At 47.2% G+C, this 15,468-nt stretch overlaps 1 protein-coding gene across 4 annotated transcripts in view; it reads left to right on the top strand.

The window, feature by feature from the left end:
• The window catches only part of SLC6A4 (solute carrier family 6 member 4), a 438,254-nt gene that overhangs the window by 121,477 nt on the left and 301,309 nt on the right, over positions 1-15,468 (top strand). Inside the window, exon 1 of one of the 4 annotated variants that reach the window (XM_069615256.1) lies at positions 4,827-4,854. The exons of the other annotated variants lie outside the window; for them this stretch is intronic. The gene's annotated coding sequence lies outside the window, so the exon portion shown is untranslated. Of the gene's footprint in view, positions 1-4,826; positions 4,855-15,468 lie in introns of those variants that run through there. 4 annotated transcript variants of the gene reach the window in all.

Genomic DNA, 15,468 nt, shown 5'->3' with positions numbered 1-15,468 from the left:
CAACTCAGCACACACACAAACATGCCCCCATACAGACCCGAACCCCCCACCCCCCAACTCAGCACACACACAAACATGCACCCATACAGACCCGAACCCCCCACCCCCCAACTCAGCACACACACAAACATGCACCCATACAGACCTGAACCCCCACCCCAGCACACAAACATGCACCCATACAGACCCGAACACCCCACCCCCCAACTCAGCACACACACAAACATGCACCCATACAGACCCGAACCCCCCACCCCCCAACTCAGCACACACACAAACATGCACCCATACAGACCCGAACCCCCCAACTCAGCACACACACAAACATGCACCCATACAGACCCGAACCCCCCACCCCCCAAATCAGCACACACACAAACATGCACCCATACAGACCCGAACCCCCCACCCCCCAAATCAGCACACACACAAACATGCACCCATACAGACCCGAACCCCCCACACCCCAAATCAGCACACACACAAACATGCACCCATACAGACCCGAACCCCCCATCCCCCCAACTCAGCATACACACACAAACATGCACCCATACAGACCCGAACCCCCCACCCCCCCAAATCAGCAAACTCTCAAACAAGCACCCATACAGACCCGAACCCCCACCCCCCAACTCAGCACACAAAAAACATTCAAATCAAAACATTCATACACATCCGACACACATCCGACACCCCCCCACCCCCGCATCTCAACATACACACAAAATACATTCAAATACAAACATTCACACACCCCCCCACATCTCAACATACACACAAAATACATTCAAATACATTCATACACATCTGACACACCCCCTGCCCCCGCATCTCAACATACACACACAATACATTCAAACACAAACATTCATACACATCCGACACCCCCCACCCCGCATCTCAACATACACACAAAATACATTCAAACACAAACATTCATACACATCCGACACACACCCTCCCGCAACATACACACACAAACATAAAGCAAAACAAACCCGACACACAAACACAAACAGACCACTTACCGGAGACGTGCTGGAAGGCAGGCAGGTAAGCGGCAGGTAAGCTGGAACGCTGGAATCGCACTACGACTGGCGTGGTTCAAGGCTGAAATGCCTTCCGGCATCAAGCCTTATGGACCACGCCAGCCGTAGTGCTGGCCCTCCATTGGTGCAGCACACACGCATTACGTGGCTCGTAGGAGCGACGTGATTCGTGTGTGTGCTGAGCCAATGAGGGCCAGTGTTTTCACCGGCCCGGAAGACAACAAAGACTTTCCTAATGGAGGGCGGCCGCAGGCCGCCCTCCATTAGGAAAGTGTTTGTGCCTCGCGGGCCGGTCAAAAGGGCATGGCGGGCTGCAACTGGCCCGCGGGCCGTATGTTGTGCACCCATGGCCTAGGCCCATGAGAAAGCTGATGGATGTAAGTGTGGGAGCGGGGTTTAAACCTGTGTGGCTCTATGTTGTTTTACTTCCAAGACAAACGCATTGCCCCTGAGCTATTCTCCCTGCACACAAAAAGCAGCGGGTTGACAGCAAGGCTCGCTCGCACATGAGCCCATGACACTGTGACACCCGATTCCAGTCTCGGGCTTTGCCTTTACTTTGTTTTTTTTTTAGTTCATGTTAGTCAATTGACCTTACACAAGCCTACAACGCCGAGCATGAAAATAGTGGGCAAAACCCAGGGCTGGTGCGTTGCATCCAGGGACATCATTTGGGTGTCACAGGCACGACTCCTGGGTCCTCACTTGCTACCCGTGCAATCTTCCTTGTAAGCTCTGTAAAAAAATATATGTTTTTTTTATTTTTTAAATGAAGCTCCTGTAGTAGCGGGGGCCCCGGTGCCCCTGTAATGTGGGGGCCCTGCCATACCAGCTCTGGAGGTGCCCTGTTGCATTCTTCACCCATCAGGGTGAAGGTTGGGCCAGGGCTTGCAGAGCAAGAAGGAATCGCTCAGTAGGGGGTTGGAGCTGAACATGACATGTGGCATGTGTCAACTCCAACCCCTTCTACGGCTTCCTAGCGGCTCACATACAGAAACCCGGGAAGCTCTTCCAGTTTCCTGGTTCCTGTTTGTGAGCAGCACGGAGGAGCCTAGGGTGGCCTAGAGTGAGTGACTAAAACTGGAAAAACAGGTAAGAAGGCTTTTAAAAAAATGTCATATGTATTTTGCATGTGTGAAGTGCGTGTCAGATGTGAGTATGTCCTATTGGTCAATGAGATGTAATGTAATAGTGTGTGTGATTGAATGTTCGCGGTGGGTGGATGTGTGCCTGTGTAGATAATGCAGTGAGAGTGGATGTAAGAGGTGTATGAGTGAGTGACTGGTGGATGAATGAGTGTGAATGTGGTAGTGTGTGTTTGAATGTTCTGTGTGGGTGGGTGGGTGCCTGTGTAGAGAATACAGTGAGGGTGGATGTAAGAGAAGGTGTTTGAGTGAGTGACTGGTGAGTGAATGAGTGTGAATGTGGTAGTGTGTGTTTGAATGTTCTGTGTGGGTGGGTGGGTGCCTGTGTAGAGAATACAGTGAGGTTGGATGTAAGAGAAGGTATATGAGTTAGTGACTGGTGGATGAATGAGTATGAATGTGATTGTGTGTGTCTATGTTCTGGATGGGTACGTGTCTGTATGGAGAATGCAGTGTGAGTGGATGGGAGAGAATGTGTATGGGTCAGTGAGTTGTGGGTGAATGAGTAGGAATGTGATAGTGTGTGTTTGAATGTTCTGAGTGGAAGGGTGCGTTCCTGTGTGGAGAATGCAGTGCAAGTGGACGTGAGAGGTTTATGGGTGAGTGAATGGTGGGTGAGTGAGAAGGAATGTGAGTGTGTGGGTGTAAAGTTCTGGGTGGGTGGGTGCCAGTGTAAGTGTGTGAGAAGGTATATGGGTGAGTGATTGGTGGTTGAATGGGTATGAATGTGATTGTGTGTGAGTGTTATGTGTGGGCGGGTGGGTGCATGCCGTTGTGGTGAATGCAGTTTGTAGGAATGTGATGGGTGGGTAAAAAGGAATGCGTGTGTGTGTAAGGCCCTGGGAAACTGGGGATCACTAGAGGATTTCTGCCACAACCTTTATTGATGTTGCATGTTTTACTGGTATTTTCTGGCAAAGCCAAGTTCATGTGAGTCATTACCTGGCTAGAATGGCATTTTGGTAAAGCCATTCTAGCCATTGCTTACTGTGGCATGACATTTATTACTCTGCATCTTTGATAAAGCAAGTATGATAAGTAGTATCACCTCGCTAGACTGACGTGTTTGTGTAGTGGCCTGTATATTTCTTACTCTATCGTGATTTTTTATTAACTGAGCATCAATGATAAAGCAAGGATGATAAGTGTACTTGTGGGTCTGGACAGGCTTACATTGGGACTAGTTTGGACATGTTTTAATATTGTGAGATGTCACTTTTAATGGCCAAAGCAACAGGAGTATTTTCTTACCCAGTAGTACTGGCATATATTGGCAGAGCCCACGTTGTGTCTAGTGCCAGTAATGATTCTATAAAAACATATCAAAGTGAACATGAGTATATTCTTATATAGGAATACTAGCATATGCTGGTGGAGGCAACATGGAAATGTATGGGTACAGGCAGCATGAAAATGTTTTTTATACTGGTATATATTGCAGGGAACAGCATGATAATGCATTGGGAAATGCGCTTGTGCACTTTCGGTGACTTGCATCTATTGTACTTTTTTTCATGAGTTACCCTACACCCTACAAAAGACGATAGCAAACTGTCTGGCCTCTTACCCAAATTTTCTCAGAAAGTGTGCTGTGTGATGCACCATTTAACCCATTATCAAAACTTTTTCTCATGGGAGAGAGAAGAATCCCCCCCGATCCCTCAAACCTGTTTTGGTTACTTTTGGCCCCCTTGCTATGCTCGGTCGCAACCGCATATGCGTGGCAAATATTTATACCCTTCAATAAAACAACTCACCAGCCATCACTGGTTGCTGGTATATTTGCGACCGGGCACCGCCCACCTCTTTCTACACGAGGTGAAACATTTAAGCTTTGATTAAAAAACATATTTACTTCTTTCACTTGCAGTAGTGCATGCCCCTGCAGCGGCCTAATTATCATGGACATTGCGCACACGTAGGTGTCTGGGCCGGCCCGGGGCACGGCGTGACCTCTGCTTTGTTAAGGAGCCTGGGGAAAGATGGGGCCCTCAACATTTGTTTGCTGGTTGGCCCCCAAATTTTGTGCTACGCCACTGATTGAGCTCAGCTCACCTTGAACGCATTCAAGTGTGATGTGCAAACTAAACTAGGACCCTGCTCTGGTGCAACACGGTTTAAGAAAATGTGCGTCGGACACAGTCTCAGAAGTGAGAGAGCCATGGAGTGACCCACCCCTCCCCACTTAAACTCCTTCATGGAAAGGGCTTTGTGGAAGCTTCATTTGCGGGCCAGTCCTGGTTGGGTCATTCAATAACGCACCTCACACTTAGAGCTCTGAAAAACGTAGATGCATTGAGTCCCACTCTTGAGGTAAGTGCCGCCCTCCCCATCCCCACACCTCACTCTGTTAAAAAAGATTGAAGAAGAGTCATGTATCAAAGCCTAGGACATTCAGGTGTTATGTTCTGCTCTGGGTTATGTGGGACAACATGTGTTTGCTTGTCACATAACTTAAAGATAAATGCCCACAGAGACAGGTGGCCTCATCTTACACCCGCGCAATAGGTTTCTTCTATCGTAGTGGTAGCTGACTCATAGATACATTTATAACCAGGGCATTTTTTTGGTACTAAATCATGGTCAATTATTTATTTTTCAGGCTTTGCCTGTGCAGCATTTTGCTCCTGGATAAACAGACAGCGCACGCCTCCCCGGTCAGTGCTTTTTTGGCTTATTTAACACATCACTGTCACAGATAACGAGTACTTATGTGTCCATTGATCTATAGATTATTCATACACTAGCTGTAACCATTGTTAGAGATTTTGGTTACCCTGTTACACGTACTGCATTATGTATGTTTCACATATAGGCTCCACGTCAAATCTGGAAAATGACACTACCCAAATGTGTGATCGTGGACAAATCTCGCCTCCTTCTGTGCCTCGATTCTTATATCTGGCTGAAATGAGAGCGCCAGGAAACACGGTTGTTAGACGCATCTGAAGGTCGTGTGCCATCACTTCCTGTGATGTCACTTGGGAGCGGGGTCAAATGCCATCACTTCCTGTGATGTCATCAGAGGTCAGGGGTCACGTGATGTCACTTCCGCTACCCCTGGCATTTTGGAGAAACGACATACCTGGTGGCATCCCACTGGCATGGAGTCACCCGGTAACTTTAACTGAGAGCTGTCTAGTCTACTGCAGCATTCAGGAATGATTTGTCCCACAGCGAGAGTAACTGATTGCTAAAAATGCATTTGTGTATGATGCAGTATCTTGCACCAAGGTTGATGGGTCACCCTTAACCTTAAAGGGGTTCATCTGCATTTGTTATGTGGGTTATTTGTAGCGTGCAAAACACTAAACACAACGGTGGCATCTCATCTTGGAGCTGAAAGAAAGCTGATGCAAGGCATTTGCCAGGATGTCATGGCTGCTTGCTATCATATGATTGTGACAGTCTATTGTTATGATAAGGTTTAAGCATGCAATAGCATAACTAAGAATTTGCTTTGTTACAAGTTAAGTGAGTTTGTATCGCTTTCAGTGAGATTTGTAATTAATTCCACAATAGGGGAGCCAGGATGGGGGAAGCACGTCCTCCACATATTACATATATCACATTTTTTGTATACAGGAGAAGCGCTTGGGAGGAGCGCATGGGGCCTTTTCGGAGGTCGGGCGAGGGGGGTGGGGTGGGGCCGGACTGATTGAATCTCTCTGATGAGCTGGTGACGGTAGTTATGCACTGCCCGGTGCATTTAGCGCAGGATCTTAAATTCCACACATGCCTTAACCGGGAGCCAGTGGAGTGGGGGCGGCGCCGGGGAGATGGGGCAGGTTAATGTCAAGCGCAGTAATGAGCACACTGTCGCGTTTGTACTTTCGGCAGGCCCAGATAGACACCATTTGCGTAATCCAGACGTGAGATCACGGGAGCACGTGCCTTCTCTGCGAAAGCAAGAAACGGAAACATACGTCAGAGAAGGCTCAGGGTGTGGTAACCTTTACTGGCAGTAATGCCCACTGAGACTGATCTTTTGCAATGGCCAGGTTTTTTACCTTAAGAGCAGGGGCGGGACAGGTTCCTAATTTTTCTCTGGGCCATGCTACTGAAGGGCTCTTTTGTGGTGCTGCTCCAATCCATGGATTTCTGCTTTCCGTGGATGCATTGTTGTGAAACTGTTCGTCCTGTGGGCAACGGGCTGTAAACAATTGGAGGAAAAATTGATAGATAGTGTATCCTTTAATTATAGTTTTAAAGTAAATCTGTGTGTCCTCTGCATCATTTTATGCCTTGACAAACTATTGGATGACTTTGAGCAGGGGGGAGTGGAATGGGAGATACAATGGAACCCCAGGGGACACCCCACTTCATTATCCTAGAGTTAGATCTACAGGGCACCACCGCCGAAACGATTGCATTAGAGTACAGCTAGGGAGAAATGGCATATGTGGCGGGACACAATGCCTGTTGGTGTTGTTTGGTTATTTACCCACCCATTGACAACCACGGGCCATGCTAATCCGTATTGCCATTCCGACCCACTTCATGCCCCTCCTCGCCCAAAACAAATCCTCCTGGGATCTCTTTGAGCTAGCTGTATTAAGCCTTACCATCAAACCTGGTGCTTGAAGTGCCAACCAGTGTTTTTTCAAAGCAGTCTTCTGAGAGTTAATGTCTTTATTGGTACAGTGAACACGCTACTGGTGTAATATAAATGCCTTACCAGGTCTGCTTTCAGCCACTCCATTTACAAGCACTATGTATGCCCTTCACTGAACTCATGTTAAAACAAGCACTGGCAAAGCCAACTGTTTTGGCTTGTGTGTAAGTATTAGGCATTTGACAGGACTGCTATTATATACCCAGGTTCTCCGACCATTTTGCAGCTGCTGCCATCGATCCAGTTAATATCACTATGGCAGTACCCGGCAAATGCCTTTTCCATGCCTACACACAATCCAAAACTATTGGCATTACCAATGCTTGTGAAGAATGATTCCTGCCAAGATTGAGCAAGTCTATATACTCCGATCGCTGCTACCGAGTCAAAAGAATCCAACAATGAATAGTGTCATACGCTGCAAATAGGTGGATCAGGACTACTGCACTGATCGACCGCATCAAGTCCTGTTCTCATGTCGCCTAATCAGGCCCTGACCACTTGCAGGTATACCTCTGGCCATTAAACTCACTTTGAGGGATTGTCATTTAAATGTACGTTTTATGAAGGAGGTTTGTGGTATGCTATTTGTCACCTAGTGTCCATATTCAAAGTGCGTGCACGATTTTGTGGACGGTGCAAATGTGGAAGTCCAAGGCCTATGTCTATGGCTCACCCTCACATTCTGATCAACCACTGAATTCCAGCCTGTCCTTTGGATTTCTCTCTTAAGTCATTGGCGTCTGGAGCAGACACAGCGTCGTAACCAAAGCGTAACAGCCAAGACATCTGGAAATTACATTAGGCCTCATTACGAGTCCGGCGGTAACCGTGCTGGAAATTCCGGCGTGTTACCGCTGGACTTGTATTACCATTCCGCCTCTGTGATTCCCAGAATCACCGGGGCATTACAACCCCCGGTGACCCGGTAATTCCGGAGGCGGAATTCGGTAAATCCCCATTCCCAAGGAGTCCCGTAGGACTCCATGGGAATGGGGAAGTGGAAACACCGACACCATCTTGTAATGGTGCCGGTGTTTCCACGTCCGCCTGCAGGCGGGTGGTGTTAAACCCGCCAGGTCAGACCTGGCGGGAATGACACCTCCCGCCTTCAGAACTCGAGATCAGCCGGTCCGCCGCCACCGTTGTTTCCGGACCGACTGACTCGTAATGAGGCCCATTGGCTGTATGTTGCAGAATTGTAAACTTTCCTCCAAAGCAAACCTTTGACCCCATAGCAAACTGACTACCCAACCTAGCCTACTGGAACCACGACCCAGTAATTCAGCTTATTTTAAAATGTTTTATTGGCATTTATATAAGAACAGTTATGCATGTATCAAGTGTTTCACATGTTGCCGCATATTTCCATGCATAAATAGTGACTTATTATTAACAACAAAGTAACACATTAACAAACAGAAAACTTTCTTCACTTGTCAGGCAGCAAACTGTTTCAAGCATCTATTTTCCTTTACAGTTGAGTGGGGGTTCTGTTTGATACAAATAGTGTCCACTCCCGGGGAGTATCACGCCAGGACCCACTAATTCAGAGAAAATGTTGCGAGTGAATTTCCTTCGAATGCCAGAGGAAATAACCTGAAGGGCGATCAGGTAAACACGGCGACCAATGAACATGGACCCAGAACTTCCTCTATTCCACTGACCACAAGACAGGCAAGCAATCTGAAGTGGCCACAAGGGGACCTGTAGCAGAATGCCAAGCGTGTAAATAACAAACATTGACAACGCCAACAATTCAGGCTTTTGGGTAGGCATGGGATAGGCATTTGCTAGCCACTGGTGTAATGGTAGCACCAAGGCGTAGGACCGAAACTGCTGGAAAATGGAGCTTGCCTGGGTGGGTCAGTCCCTAGCAAATGCTTATTTTACCTCAACCCAAAACTGTTGGCTTTGTTGCTTCTTCTTTTTAACAGGATTTTAGTGCATGCATGTCTCGGGAGGATAGCTCAGGGGCAACGTGCTCGCCTTGGAAACAAGCTGACACGGAGCAACACAGGTTTGATCTCCGTGTCCACACTTAGAAACCTCAGGGTATTAAGCATGTTATAAACAACCTATCATATAAAGAACGTATCATATAAACAACCTATCATATGCACGAGATATACATTAAGTGGCTGGAGGCACATTTGGTTAAGACATTTTTATCACACCAGTAGCTAATTACAACTGCCATTAAGCCATTAACTCTCAGCAGACTGCTTAGGAAAAACACTGGAAGGCTAAAGTTCGATGATACTGCTTGATAGAGTGAGCTCAAAGAGATCCCAGGTGGATATGTTTAGGGCGGGAAGGGGCAGGTTCGGGGTGTGAATGGCCATAGTAATTGGCATGCCCATGGACCATCAAATGGGTGGGTAAATATCCAAACAACACCCACAGGCTGTGTGGCCCGCCTCCAGGGGTCAAGCCCAAAAAAAAGTGGGGAGAATCATTAACATACCAATTCAATGTGGTGTCAACAGAAATAAGCATATCAAAGGGCCCTCTGATAAAAGTGGGGGGACTCTGTCCACCCACGTGTAGCCTCGACTTCCGCCCCGCCCTCCTCACATGTCATCTCTCCGCTACATAAACTCCAATGCAGTAGTTCCGGCATATTAGCAGTGGTCGAATTGGGCGGTAGAGGTTGGGAACGCTACTCCTCTGCTTTTTTTTTATTAAGTTTTACTGTGCCTGTAATTTTATTTTAAGAATAAACCTTTCCGGAATGGTTTCGTTTTAAAATAAAAGTGTAGGAAGCAGTTGAAACTTGCACTTCAGTGCACTGCACTAAATGTTCCCTTAAATAGCAGGCACCTTTTTTGGAGGGTTTGCATTGTGCGTTGGAGGGTGCGTGGCAATGGGTTTTGTGGGGAGCGGGGCAGGCCACCAGGGAACATAGTGCCACTACTTCTTTTCATACACTTTGACCACTGCTTATTGGTGGCGCTTCAATGCCACCTTATACCCCAAACTAAAAAAGCATTGCAAGCATGTAAAGACTGCACTATATGTATTACATGCTTAGCGCAGCCAGACGCGCACAAACTGCAGCACTGTGCAATTCGACCAATCTGTTGGTCAATCGGTAATCAGCCATTTATAAAAAAAAGTATTGTTTGCAGTCGTCTACATCCACTAACACTAATGTACTATCCTCTTGGTACAAATAGAGCCCTGTTTACATTTAGCACATTGCTTATAGTAATAGTACACGGTTTACAGTTTATGTTTCCGTCTTACACAAATAGTTTAGTTCTTGCACTTTCTGGGCTGCCCCACAATAAGTGTGCAACGATTGTTAAGTGTTCTACCTGTTGGTTATTTACCCACCCATTGACTGTCTATAGGCATGCTAATCCCTTAGGGCGTTCCGATCCACTTCATGCCGCCCCCCACCCAAATCTCATCCTCCTGGGATCTCTGTGAGCAAGCTTTAACAAGCCTAACCATCAAGCGTGGTGCTTAGAGTGCCTGCCAGTGTTTCTACAAAGCAGTTTCCTGCGAGTTAAAGCCTGATTCATAGAATTTTTAGCATGTCGAAAAGTTACTTTTGCACACTTTTCAGTACGCAAAAGGTTTATTTCCGGGCTTTGCATGGGTCTGTCAAGTCTGTGAGTGCAGTCATGCGCATTACGTGACACTCCTCTCAAAGGGTGGGGTGGGCCTACACAAAGAAAAAAATAGGGGCGCAACATGCATATTCCCCATTGTGCCAGCAAAATGAGGAATAATGCGGGCATGTTGAGGGACGGGCCACGCAGTGTAATCGGAGGCCCAGTCAAGCGCAAACCTAATTGAATTAGTGGAATCCAATGCGCAACTTCACGTCAGGAAAAGTTACACGCAATCCTTGTGGACTCACCGCCACATGAAAGGAGGCGCAGAACACTGTGCGCATAGGATCCAAGGCGCAAAGGTAAGGTGTACATAGCAGTTTTGGGGTGATGCAACTTAGCTGAGGTGCCGCCTGGAGTTAGGGATCTTTGTAAGCAGATTAGCAGGGTGCATCCTTGAATTAGGGGGGTTTGCACGCAGGTTTACCGGCCGCTGCCTAGAGTTACGCAGATTATCGGGTTGCAGTTTTTTGGGTTACAGGGGTTTGTACGCAGTGTCGCTGGGGTGCTGCCCTGGTTGCGGGGGACGGCCTGCAGTTCTGCCGGGGTGCTTGATGGTGCGGATAAAGTAGGTGCAGAGGCCGGTATATGTCGCCGGTTTTGCTTTGTGTGGGGGCTTGTCGTGCGCGTTCCGGGTGCTACTTGCGCCTAGGGTTGCTTAGTAGTTAGAATTCCATGAACTTGCAGAACGCGCAAAACATGCTTTTGCATGCAGGTAGACGTATAGTAGTTTCACGCGCAGTGTGTTTTGCTGGGATTTTGCGCATTTTTAATCAATCGGGCTCTTAATGTCTTAATTGGAGCTGTGAATGCGCTACTGGTGTAATAAAAATGTCATCCAGCACTGTCTTCAGTCACTCGATTTATAAGCACTATGCGTGGCCTTCACTGAAGTACCGTTAAAATAAGCATTGGCAAAGCCAACTGGATGAACATGATACAAATAATACAGTGTTTATTCTCAGTGTCTGACTACAGGAAGCACAAGAAGTGCTTGCAATCCTACCTAAACAGACACAAATAGTGAAGTGGTTGCAGTTAAGCAGTTAATTCCCACTTTTTCATGCTTTCGATTTTCACACACTAACATCTGTATTTTGACTTCGGCTCCTGGCCAAGTACAGCCAATTCCAAGCCAGCTTTCCCGCACTGGCCCATGTGGACGCACCCTGAACGTATCCAAGGTCCTCCTGCAAGCCCTCGCCAGGTCCTTGTCCCGCGGCCTCTGCTCGCTACTCACAGGGCCCAGAAAACCCTTACCTCGATAACCATCACACGCAGAATCTCACATCTGGCACTCCTGCGGGTGATTACCTTTTATGACCCCGGCTTGTCCGTGACGTGGGATCTCGTGGCGTCTGCCGAGTGAACCTGCTTATCAAGATGGAAAGGCGCTCTTCACGTGTGGGCGAGCGAGGCGCCGTCCTTGTCCCCTGTGGAGCTGGCGCGGCGCGGCGCGGCGTGCGTTGACGCCGCGGGACTTAGGAGAGGCCTACATTTTCTTCCACCAAGCACCCCCTGAGGCCGGCCCTATCGCGAGATTCAGAGAGAGGTTCAGTGAGGAATGTCCCACAGCGCTTTTTTGTAAGTACCACTGGCCTGTGCGCAGCGCAGCTGCCTTGTACTGCGACTTTTTGCGTTATCTGTCAGAGGGCATTAAACCGTTGCCCCCTTTTCTTTTCTGCTGCCACAAAAGCGTAGCACGCATTACGAGGCGCTTGCTTGCGTCACACGGATGGCCAGAGGGCTCCTTGTCAGCGGGACGTTGCTTTTGCAGTCCAAGTCGCTGTTTTGTAATCGGGGTAGACGTGGGTAGAGCTGCAGTGGCAGTCTAGGGGGGTATTTCAAGTTTGCCCAATCTCGGGCTTCAGGTAAATATCCCCAAGGCCGACGACCCCACTGCTCGCCACTCTCTGGGGATCCAATACGCACATTCCTTTATTGCTGCAGCATTCCACTCGCCATCCAATGTTTCCCGCGCACCATTGGCCTCTCTAGAAATCAATATTGGGGACTGGGGGGGGGGTGTCAAACCAGGGGGCACAAATAGAGCGGGGCGGGGGGCACCTACAAATTAGGGTCAATAGGCCAAACTGGTTTAAGTAAACATACATTTTACCAAGCTGTTTGGAGTTATTAAAAATGTGACATTATGCAACTTCAGAGAAAGTTTAAGAAAATAAAAGGTCTACATCGAGTTAATAGATAACATGAAAAGGTAACGTATGTTCAACGTTTGCAAAAAGCCCCCCCCCCCCAAAAAAACACTCCCAAGTGCATTTGGTTATAAAACGTCTATTGCTGTGTGTTTTTCTTTGACCAAATGTTATCATCGTTTGTTCCTGTACCTTTAAGTCAATGAATGAATAACTACATAACAAAATAAATGGACAGTTTGCAGTCACCCCCACTCTTCCCCTTTGTCAGGTAACTCGAATGTCCCTCGAAATGCACCTCAGTCCAAGCACACATACTACAAGTCTAACAGGACTTGTTCAAAGGTTTTCCATAAAGTACTCGGGCAGTGCTTTTAAGAGGCAATCCTTAACAAACCCTTCTTCGTTATTTGAAACTATTTAACAGCAGGGAGGCACAGAGGAAAGGGGCGGAAAGGAGGCAATTGCCCTCCCTTAGTTTTTAAGCATTGTGCACAGCGGGAGTCTCACTTTGCCCACGTAGGCAACCGTTTCCAGCTTGATGATACCTCCTACACGTGCACAGTGTCTGTGTGCCTGGAAGAGAAATGCTGCTTGTTTTAAAGTTATTTATTTCTTTGAACATTTATATAGCGCACAAAACCCAGAGGTATCTAGGCGCTCAATCTTACGAAATTGGTTACAGGCATGAATTTCAACGTAATCATTGAAAGGTTACAAGGCAAGGTACAGTACAAGCATGAGAGTTACCATCTTATCTTACATTCGTATCATACAGTATACAGTGCCGGACATAATCATACATTGTTAACGGTTTTGCACTGTTTACACCATTTACGCAAATTGCACAGAAAGTCTAACTCTGAGTTTGTTTCAAGACTAACAGGCATCTTGTTTGAACAACAGAGTTTTAAGGCTTTTGCGAAAAAAGACCATAATGATAATGATGATGTGTTATTTATATAGCGCCTTAATCCAAAGCGCTTTACAGAGCACATATTTACATACAATATCACCCAACCGAAATTGGTACTCATTTATCGACCTCGGAAGGATGAAAGGCTGAGTCGGCCTTGCCGGAATTCGAACCTGCGACCTGCAGATCACGCTCAGATCGCAGCAGCGAGCGCTCAACCTACTGAGCTATCTTACCAGAACCATAAGGATGTGTCTGTTCTCAGAGATGGTGGCAAGATGTCCCAGAGTTTGGCAGCAATCAGTGGGACACCAGATCCACCAGCTTTCTGTCTCCTAAATCTCAGTGTAGCGATTAGGCTAGTGTAGGAGGACCGAGTAGGTGTGTTGGATTGGGTTTTGACGATTTGATTGCTGAGGTATGCTGGGGCATTGTTCAAGAGGCATTTGTGCATCAGCGAGAGGACTTTGAATTTAATTCTGTCTCATAATGGGAGCCAGTGGATGTTGCGTCTGTTGATGAGATATGTTCGTGTTTGGGTATGTCAAGTGCTGCTCTAATTGCATTATTTTGTTATTTATATGAACTGCACTGTTGGTAATGCATCCACTTGAGCACAATCAGGGGAGCCACATCGATGTTGACACGCCCATAAGCAGAAAGCAGCTTAAATAGCTCACGAGGTTTAATGACTGTTTCTGACCTGTTTTTAAAGTGGCCTGTAAATCCTATTGCTTTTTGCAATTTGTTATAAAACATACGTGCTTTAAAATGCACCGTTTGACCCGGGCAGGGATTGGGCTGGTTGCTTGCTCATGTTCAGAGCAAGGCTGCTGCCCCATAAGGACAATCAAACATTGGCAAGCAGGAGCCCGCAGTTTAGTTTCCTAATAACTACTGCCAGGTTAATAGAAACATTTCATTTCGATGGACCAGTTTGACACACCAGTATCAACCTCGGAAGAACACCATGCAATACAATACTAAAAGGAAGGGTCACACAAATGGCGGGGTACGTTGACGAATTGACACGAAAAACACCAAGATTAAAAAAATCAACTAGTAGCTTTACGTAAAAGCAACGTGTTTCACTTTCAACGTCCCTTAAGGGTTGCTTCATGTTAAATTGTAAGCAAGGCTTATAGTTAATTGTGTGGCCAGAAACTGGGAAGTCTGCTTTTAACATGGAGGGCTCCTGCCCTATTCATAATCATGGCAATTCATTCCCATGGTGTCTGCTTCATGCCAGATGAAAAGGCAGGCTAAGCAAGCCAAGAGACTGGACATGTGATAGCTGGCGAAGGAGCAACTTAAATCATGCCTTCATAGAGCTGGGGGAGGGAGGGTAAGCTCCAACCAAAGGGTCCTGGGGGGGGGCAAAGCGGCAAATAGTGAGGGAAATTGAACCACTCTGCCTAGGGTGAACAGATGTCCCGGTTTTGCCGGGACAGTCCTGGTTTTTGGTGCTCTGTCCCCCTTTCTCAAGATTATGTTTCCATTGGAAACTGCAGTGGTCCAGGTTTTTGGTAGTCCGTCTTCATAGCTGATAGGCATGAACGCACAATCTCACACAGAAGAAATGCTGCATTTTACAGCTTAAGAGAGTGTTAGTTTGTGATAAATTAATTATGATATGTGTTTATTTGAACAGTGACACTTAAACCCCCTTCTCCTCCAACCGCTACTGAAGTGTAGGGCCTTGACAGCCACTTTCAAGAGTTAGTCCTACTTTTATGTTAGTTGCCCTGTCCCGGTTTTCTACTTTTTAAATCTGGTCACCCTAACTCTGCCTCCCCGAGGGACACCTATGCTCGTGCCTCATAACATGCCTGCTGGACCTGCCTACATTTTAACAGCAAAAACCCAGATATTCCTGGCACCTGATGCCCTGCCCACATTTTTGCAAGACCCCTCCCTCCTATTGGGGGGGAAAAAAAGCTAAACACTAGGCAGTGCGGTGA

The sequence above is a fragment of the Ambystoma mexicanum genome, chromosome 9, assembly GCF_040938575.1.
Source record: "Ambystoma mexicanum isolate Mex_15411 chromosome 9, UKY_AmexF1_1, whole genome shotgun sequence".
Classification (NCBI taxonomy): domain Eukaryota; kingdom Metazoa; phylum Chordata; class Amphibia; order Caudata; family Ambystomatidae; genus Ambystoma; species Ambystoma mexicanum.
The sequence above is the reverse complement of the archived record's forward strand: the minus strand, read 5'-3'. Positions and strand labels throughout refer to the sequence as shown.